This window comes from Marmota marmota, unplaced genomic scaffold (genome assembly GCF_001458135.2).
Source record: "Marmota marmota marmota unplaced genomic scaffold, marMar, whole genome shotgun sequence".
In the NCBI taxonomy this organism is placed as follows: Eukaryota; Metazoa; Chordata; class Mammalia; order Rodentia; family Sciuridae; genus Marmota; species Marmota marmota.
The window spans coordinates 442251-450871 of record NW_025999929.1 but is presented as its reverse complement, the minus strand read 5'-3'; positions in this window follow the sequence as shown (position 1 = coordinate 450871).

The following is an 8621-nucleotide window of genomic DNA, read 5'->3' as shown; positions in this document are numbered from 1 at the left end:
TTGAGCCCAGACCTGGATGGCATTAGCCAAGGAAGAGCTGATTCTGAAAACAACTTTTGAATGATGAGAAGGTGGTTTCAAGATTGCTGTGCTTAGACTTCCGACTCTATTTATTAGATTTTCCAGTAAACCTCCTTGTGAAAATATGGGGATTTTTTTCTCCCATTGTTTTGCTCTCTGACAGCAACCCAAACAGGTGAGTGGAACATTGGTCTCACTGCACTTCCTCTGTATTTACTATACTTGGTGTGTATTCTGCTCCCACTATTTTCTTTCACTCAGCTTAAATACGAAAATGAGCCCCTGCTATATTACTCCAAGGGCAGCCTCCTCTCTGGGGATGCTTAGATTGAGATATAACGGTGAAGGACAGAAGAGCTTACCACCTGCCGATGGCCATAGCTCTCTGTGTCCACATCCTTCCCTAGCACTTCCTTTGGGAATGCAACCTGGTTTCCTGCTGTGTCAATCCATCCAGCCCATACAGGACCATTTCTCTCTTTGCTATGTGCACGGAGCTCTGTGGTCCATAAGCCCTCATCCCTCCTTGTGTAAGCTCACTTCTTGGGAGATATAATTTACACCTTCTGTAAGAGTCCTCCTCTAACCCCAGCTCTGGAGGGACAAAGGGCATGTGCTGGACAGTAGCTTGCACATTCTCTGTTTGCAAATTCACTTTTTTTTTTTTTTTTAGACAGAGTCTTGCTGCCCAGGCTGGCCTTAAACTCTTGGGCACAAGTAATGTAATCCTCCTCCCACAAACCCCTGGATAACTGGAGCTGCAAGCATATGCCACCTCACCTGGCCCACATCTCCATCTTACAAGACACCTCCCTCTGGACCTTGCTGCCTCTCCCTGGCCTGGACACTCAGCACCAATCATAAGGGCCTGTGCTTTGCACCCACACCCAATCTAGGGAAGGAAACAGCTCAGGGCACATGTTGGGAAGACTTGGGAAGGCAGAGGCAACCCTCAGGTGTCCATCCATAAAATGGAGTGTTGGAGAGCCAGGCAGTGCCTCTCAGGCCTCCCTCCTTCCCTCCCTGGCCCAGCCCCCTCAGGTTTCCCCAGTGCCTCTGTCCTAGCTCAGCCCCCTGCCTGTGTTCCACTGGGGGCTTCTTGGTTTCTTGTAAAAGATGAGATTCTAGTAACCTCGAAGTTTATTCCCACCTTATTTCATAAACACAACAGGGAAATGCCAATGACACGCAAGCCGTTCCTCAAACCACCTTGTTTTTGAGCTCTGCGATGGAAACACACCACTTCCTTCCACTGAGTCAGGCCGGCTGCGCCTCCCTCTTGCAGAGCCGTCCCGGCAGCTGCCTGGTGCCAGCTAAACAGGATCACACATCACTGTTTCCACTAAGAAACTTCACTCTCCTGGTGGAACTCAATCATTGAAAAGGCTGTGGGTTGGTGTTTTGTTGTTATTGTTTGGTTTGGGGTTTTTTTCAAATTGCATAAGTCACTAAATAGACTAAAAGAGGTGAAGTAGATGTGCTCACTGCTCTTCACACCCCTAGGCAGCCCTGGCCGTCTCACCAGCACTCCCCACTCAGGAGACTCCTGGATGTAACTGTTTCAGTCCAAATTGGGAAACGGGAAGTATAAGCAAAAGTTGAGCCGGGAGACAAGCCAGGAAGTGCAAGACATGGGGAGCAGGACAGGCAGCTTGGCAAGAGGGGATGCAGGGGCCCCTTCTCGTCATTTTCAATCATGTATGCCTTCCTTTTTGCCAAATTCTGTAGGTTCTAGAACTGCTCAGGTGCTGCAGCTGAACAGGAATTCTCTCTCTCATGTTGGCCCCTGCTCAGGGCCCTTCATCCTTGCCCGTGAATGGGCGATATCTATCTCAATTTCCCCTTCAGGAGTTACCCTGCCTTGTGCACCATCTCTCCTCCCATTTGCATCTTCTCATTCTCCACCCTTCCCAACATGCAGCCCTGTAAAGAGCCAGGTAGGCTGGGTTGGACAAGGCCTGCCAGTGGTCAGGCAGGCAAGTCCTGGGAATCCTGTGGGGAAGGTTTTGGAAGCTCAAGCCCAGAGTCCAGGGAAGGAGTCTGCAGCAGGACAAGCAGGGACAAGGTCCAAATATTTTCATTAAAAATGTGACTTGGAGGCTGGTGCTACAGCACAGTGGTAGAGCACTCACCTTGTACATGTGAGGCACTGGGTTTGATCCTCAGCACCATATAAAAAAATAAATAAACTATAAAGATTTCACTTTCCCCTCCAAAATACTTTAAAAAAAAAATGTGACTTGGCATTGAGCCAGATCTTCTGGGAGACAGAGACTCTCCAGGGGCTTCCTCAGTAGGCCCAGCTAGAGCCCAGGCTAGCAACCATGGCTTTTTCACCCTGGATGGAGTGGCAGCTCCCAGGGACCTGCCAGGCTGGCTGTCCCCTGCTTCCTCTCCCTGTACCACATCTTTGTCTCATTCCTGTCTGCTCATCTGCCCCTTCCTTGAACCACAGCCTGTGTTCTCATTCTGGGCCTTCCAGATAACTCAAAGCAACCGGAGTGTTTCCATGTCACCAATGTGTACAACAAGTGTGGCTTCATTTGGAAATTCCTTTGGTCTCCTCCTTTAGGGGTAGAGGCACAAAGGACCATATCCAGAGATTTTTTTTTTTTTTTTTTTTTTAATAAATTCCAAAGTCAACCGCTGTCCTCAGCTTCCTGTAATGCTGGTGACCAAAGTGAGGGCCTTGGAGTTGGAAGAAAACTGTCCATTCTGACTGCCAGAGAGAAGTGACTGTCTGCTCCCCGTGATGCCCTGGGCCATCTTCCCTACCTTTGGACTGCAAGGCCCTGCTCTTTTCCTACTTGGATCTTTGAAATGCCGTTTATTATGTGTTACATTTGTTTGTCAGGGTCAATCCATTTTTACCTCCCGAGGGGCCTGTGGGCCTCTGTGCTTCTGTTTCTCTTTAAACTATGTCTTGAATGGCTCTTATGGCAACTCTGAAAATGTCCATACCTGGGCCCTAAGCATGGCTTTTTAATCCTTTCACCTGTTTTTGTTCCAGATATTCCATTTCATAACGACAAAGTTACAAACCACAGAAACCAAAGTGAGGATGTGCTGTACTCTGTTTATTTACAATTATTCTGATGAATTCCCCCATCCTCCCCTTAGTGCTTTAAGCTCTGAAAAACCAGAGAAAGAAAATACACACACACACACACACACACACATCATTGTCATCTGAAAAGGAAAAACAAGAGCACACAAAGCCCTCTTCACAGTCTGGGGTTTCTGGGCCCTGTGGGGTGGCAGCTTTTCCATTGTCTGCCACACTGTAGCCCTCACCCTCTCTAGAACCGTCTAGTTTCCTCCTCACGGGTGTGGTGTTGTGGTTTGGTCTTTGATTTCAAATTCATTCAACATTCATTCAGCAAAATTTTACAGAGCACATTATCAAAGTGATTCACCAAATATTTCCTGGCCATCTGTCTGGCTGTGTGTCCATCTGAATACCCAAAGGCCTCTGTGCCTCTCTGCACCCTGCTGGCTCTGCTAGCACCCGTCTTCCTTCATAGCCTGTGGGTCCTTGAGAGTGGGTGTTCCTACTAGGGCCACCTCTTGGGTCCTTGCTAAGTGTTCAGTGGGTCAAAGTTGAAAAGGCCCAAATGAAGCTCCAAACTAATCTTTCTTAAGCACTTGCCATATTCCAGACCTCTGCAGATTTTGCCTGCTTTGACTCAGTCCTTGCAGCAGCCCTATAAGTCAAATCATGTACCTACCATCCCCCTTCAACAGCTAACGAAAACTAAGGGGCCCCCAAGTGCCTAGCTCATCAGCTGTGGAACTCAGACTGTACAAAGACTTCACCATGACATAAAGGAGACAAGGACAGACACAGAACAAGTCGAATCATGCAGAGGTCAAATCCAAGCCACTAGACGCAATGGAGTCAATTTCTAGGTAGTACGATGGCCTGGGCAACTGGGGAGGTTTCATGTTGGAGGGGGGCTATGTCTGGAGTCCTAAAGGCCAAAAGTATAGAAAAGAGTGGAATTTCAGTTCAAGAAAAGGAGACACTCTCAGATGGTCAGAATCATCACATGGAAGGAGGGTTGTTGCTGGCGGCGTGGACAGTTTTACCCTGGGGAGGTAGGCTGAAGGCCAAGGGTTCCAGGGCAGGCAGAGGTCCACAGCCTCCACACTCTGACTCCTGTGCTAAATGCTAGCAGGTTCAGGGTCACCTGACCTGGCAGCACCTCTTCTTTCACATCCCTCTACAGATGTCCTCCTGACTTTCCATCCCCAGGCTTTGGGCCAGCCTTGTGCTAGAGAGGGCCTGGGCCTTGACAGTCATCCCCCCAGCCTCCCTGACACACTCACCCTGTTCTGCTTTCCTTTGATCTTCCTAGCTTGGCCTCATCTCCTTTGCTGGAGGGCAAGACAGGGCTTGCCGCATCTCTGTCACCCTGGGGAAGATGAAATAAAAGACCATCTTTTGAAGGTCTTTTTCCCTCCCCTTTACTTTTTCCTCTCACTTTCTTTGCTTTAGTTCAGGCCCCCAGTCAGTGAGTTAGAAACTCTAAGGAAGCAAGACTCTTTATACAAGAAAAGAAATATTGCTCCAGCTCCTGCAGGGAAGGGTCTCGTGGAGCCACAGGGATGTGAGCTCTGCATCAGTTTCTTAGCTTGCACAAACCGCAAAACACAGAAAGCCTGGTTACAGTCTCAGAGCAGAAAGCCCATGTCATCAGCGGCAGTTTGGTCACAGATAGATGGTGAACGTGTTCCAGTTTCACTCCCTAAAACTGACTCTGCTGCTCACAGAAAGAGCAAGAGCTGGTGAGAGGAACAGAAGATGCCATCAAGGAGAGGAAAGAAGGGCAGCCAGTGGGTCAGCTGGGACAGTGATGGGAGCACAGGAGAGAGGGAGACTGGGCAGCAGTCTTCTTGCACACTGCAGAAGTTGGTAGGTCATGCTTAAAATTAAGAATGCAGAGAACAGTGGACTCGTGAGGGAATGCCACATTCTGGCTGTGGCTGGGATCTATCCCTTTCCATATGAGCCTGTATGTATGATTTCACAGTTTACCAATATAATTACCTCCACAATATCTTTCTTCCTTTTTTTTTTTTTTGTACTGGCAATTGAACCCAGGGGTATTTAACCACTGAGCCACATCCTTGGCCTTTTTTATTTTTTATTTTTTTAATTTTTGAGACAGGTTCTCACTAAATTGCTGAGGGTCTTGCTAAGTTGCTGAGGCTGGCCTTGAACTTGTGCTCCTCCTGCCTCAGCCTCCCAAGTCACTGGGATTACAGGCATGTGCCACTGTGACCAGCCATAATTTCTTTTTGAAGACCTTTGAACCAAGAATTAGAGAAGATGGATTCTTTCCTTGGTCTCTTGACTGGTGTTAGTGTCTTTCCCTGTGGATAATGAAATCCATGTCGTGTCCCTCCAAAGAGTCATCTTGAAGCTCAAGGAAGATATTTAGGTATTTATTAAGCTGTATTGCAAGTAAATAATCATAGTACAGTATTCTCACACTATTATTATTCTTTAAAAGGGGAGGAAAAATATTTAAAAAGCCCTAAAATAAAAATAAATTAAGACAGTCACGAGAGCCATGCAACATTATTTAAATGGAAAGAGAATGTTTATAAGAGAAAATCTGAGGCCTGCAAAGATAGGACAAGTGTGTATCACAGAAGTGTTAATTGTATGCAGTGAGGATGGCTTGCCCCTTAGGAAGCAAACCTGCTGTCTTACACACACAATTATTCTAACAGTCATGCCCTGGACCTACTCACTCTAGTTCTGAAAAAGGATACTCTGGAAATAATTATTGATATACCCATGCTATATGGTTTGGGGTGGTCTGAGTGTCTGCCAAGGGTCTGTTATGATTAAAGGTTTGGTCCCCAGCATGAAGCTGTTTGGAGGTGGTGGAACCTTTGGGAGGTGAGGCTTTGTTGGAGGTTCTTAGGTCATTGGGAGCATGCCTTTGAAGGGGATTGTGGGACCCCAGTTTCTCTGATGTCCTGTCTGTTGATGTAAACTCTTTCTCAAACACACACATGTGTCCAATGCATCTGCTATGAGGTGATTGCAGCTGGGAGAACTGAGTCAATGCAGGAACCATGCCCTTGAACTTCCAAAATGTGAACTAAATAAACTTCTGCTAAATAAACTAAATAAACCTTGAAAACACTAGTTGCCTCAGGCATTTCATTATAGTAACAGTAAACTGACTAATGCAACTTGAAAATGTTTGACAGAGCCCATTTCAATGTCATCAATAGAGAAATAAATAATACAGTGTGGCATTTACTTCTGTTGTCACATATGTTATACTCTATAGCAACATGGGAAATGTTCATTATTTTGCCAGCAGACAAACTGGCATTTACAGTATTATAGCTGTGTAAGAATCAGTGAACAAGCACAGGAATTGGAAAAGAATGAAGAAAACTGCAAATTTGTTGTGTTAGGAAGTGTATAGTGGACAATGACTTCTGACTTTTCATATTTTCTTTCATTCAATAATCCATTTGTACCCTGGGATGTCCCAGGCACTGTGTGAAGCCCAACACAATGCCCATCCTCCTAGAGCTGAGAGCACAATAATACAACTCTTATGCCATTGAAATTGTGCAAAATGCACACATGCACAATGATGATGTCATAGAATTTTAGTTACAATAACTTGTTTTGCATATTTTATTCATTTTAGCTATACATGATAGGTTTCATTTTGACATAATTATGCAAGCATGGAATATAATTTGCTCTAATTCAGTCCCCAGTACTTCTCCTTTCCCTCCCCTTCTACCTCCTTCTGTTTTTTCCCCCTCTACTGATCTTCTGTTTATAGATTTTTAAAATTAATTCTTTGTGGATATACATAAAGATGTAATCCACTGTGGTATATTTATATATGTACATGGGAGAGTTTGGTCAGATTCATTCCACTGTTCCCTTTACCTGTCCTTCAATCCCCTTCCTCTACTGATCTCTCTTCTATTTTCATATAATCCTCTTCCCTCTTTTTATCTTTTTTTCTCCCCCTCCCCACCTTATTTTGGTGTAGCTTCTGCATGTCAGAGAAAACATTTGATTGTTGATCTTCTGAGCCTTGCTTATTTCACTTAGCATGGTGGTTCCATCCATTTACTGACAAATGCCATAATATCACTCTTCTTTATGGCTGAGTAATATTCCATTGTGTATACATATACCACATTTTCTTTGTCCATTTATCTGTTGATGGGAAGATAGATTGATTCCATAACTTAGCTACTGTGAATTGTGCTTTTAGAAACATTGATGTGGCTGCATCCCTATAGTTTGCTGATTTTATATCCTTTGGATATATACTGAGGAGTAGGATAACTGGGTCATATGATGGTTCCTTTCCTAGTTTTTTGAAAATATTTTTTAAAAATATTTTTTTAAAAAAATATTAATTCTCTCCACTGCTTTTCAGAGTGGTTGCACCAATTTATAGTCCCACAAACAGTTTATGAGTGTTCCTTTTCCCCACATCTTTTCCAACATTTATTATTATTTGTATTCTTGATAATTGCTGTTCTGATTGGAGTAAGATGAAATCTCAATGTAGTTTTGATTTGCTGTAGATATTGAACATTTTTTATATATTTATTGGCCATTTATTTCTTCTTTTGAGAAGTGTTTGTTTAGTTCTTTTGCTCATTTATTAATTAGGTTATTAGTGTTTGGATGTTATTTATTTATTTATTTATTTATTCATTCATTCATTTATTCATTTATTTTTTTTAGTTCTTTATATATTCTGGTGGTTAATGCCCTTTCTGGGAAGCAGGTGGCAAAGATCTCTCATTCTATAGGCTCTCTCTTCAGGCTCTTTTCCTTCGCTGTGCAGAAGCTTTTCATATGATGCACTTATTGACTCTTAGCTTTATTTTTTGCACTTTAGGAATTTTGCTAAGGAAGTTGATTCCTGTACCAACATGTTAGAGGGTTGAACTTACATTTTCTTCTAGCATTTTCAGAGTTCCTGGTCTGATTCCTAGGTCTTTGATATACTTTGAGTTGACCTTTGTGCAAGGTGAGAGATAAGGATCAAGTTTTATTCTTCTACATATGGATATGCAGTTTTCTCAGCACCATTTGTTGAAAAGGCATTTTTTTCCTCCAATGTATGTTTTTGGCACCTTTGTTGAGTTTCAGATGACTGTATTTATTTGGGTTTGTCTCTGTGTCTTCTGTTCTGTTCCTTTGGTCTTCATGTCTGTTTTGGTGCCAGTACCATGCTGTTTTTGTTACTATAGCTCTGTAGCATAATTTGGAGTCCTGTATTATGATTATATCTTTTTTTTGCTCAGGTTTGCTTTGGCAATTCTGGGTCTCATATTCTTCCAAACGAATTTTAGAACTTTTTTTCTAATTCTGTGAATATTATCATTGGTATTTTGATAGGGACTGCATTGAATCTGTATAATTCTTTTGGTAGTATGACCATTTTGACAATATTAATTCTGCTATCCAAGAACATGGAAGATATTTCCATCTTCTAAGGTTTTCTTCAATTTCTTTCTTCAGTGTTCTATAGTTTGGGTTGTAGAGGTCCTTAACCCCCTTCATTGGATTAATTCCCAATGTTTTTTTT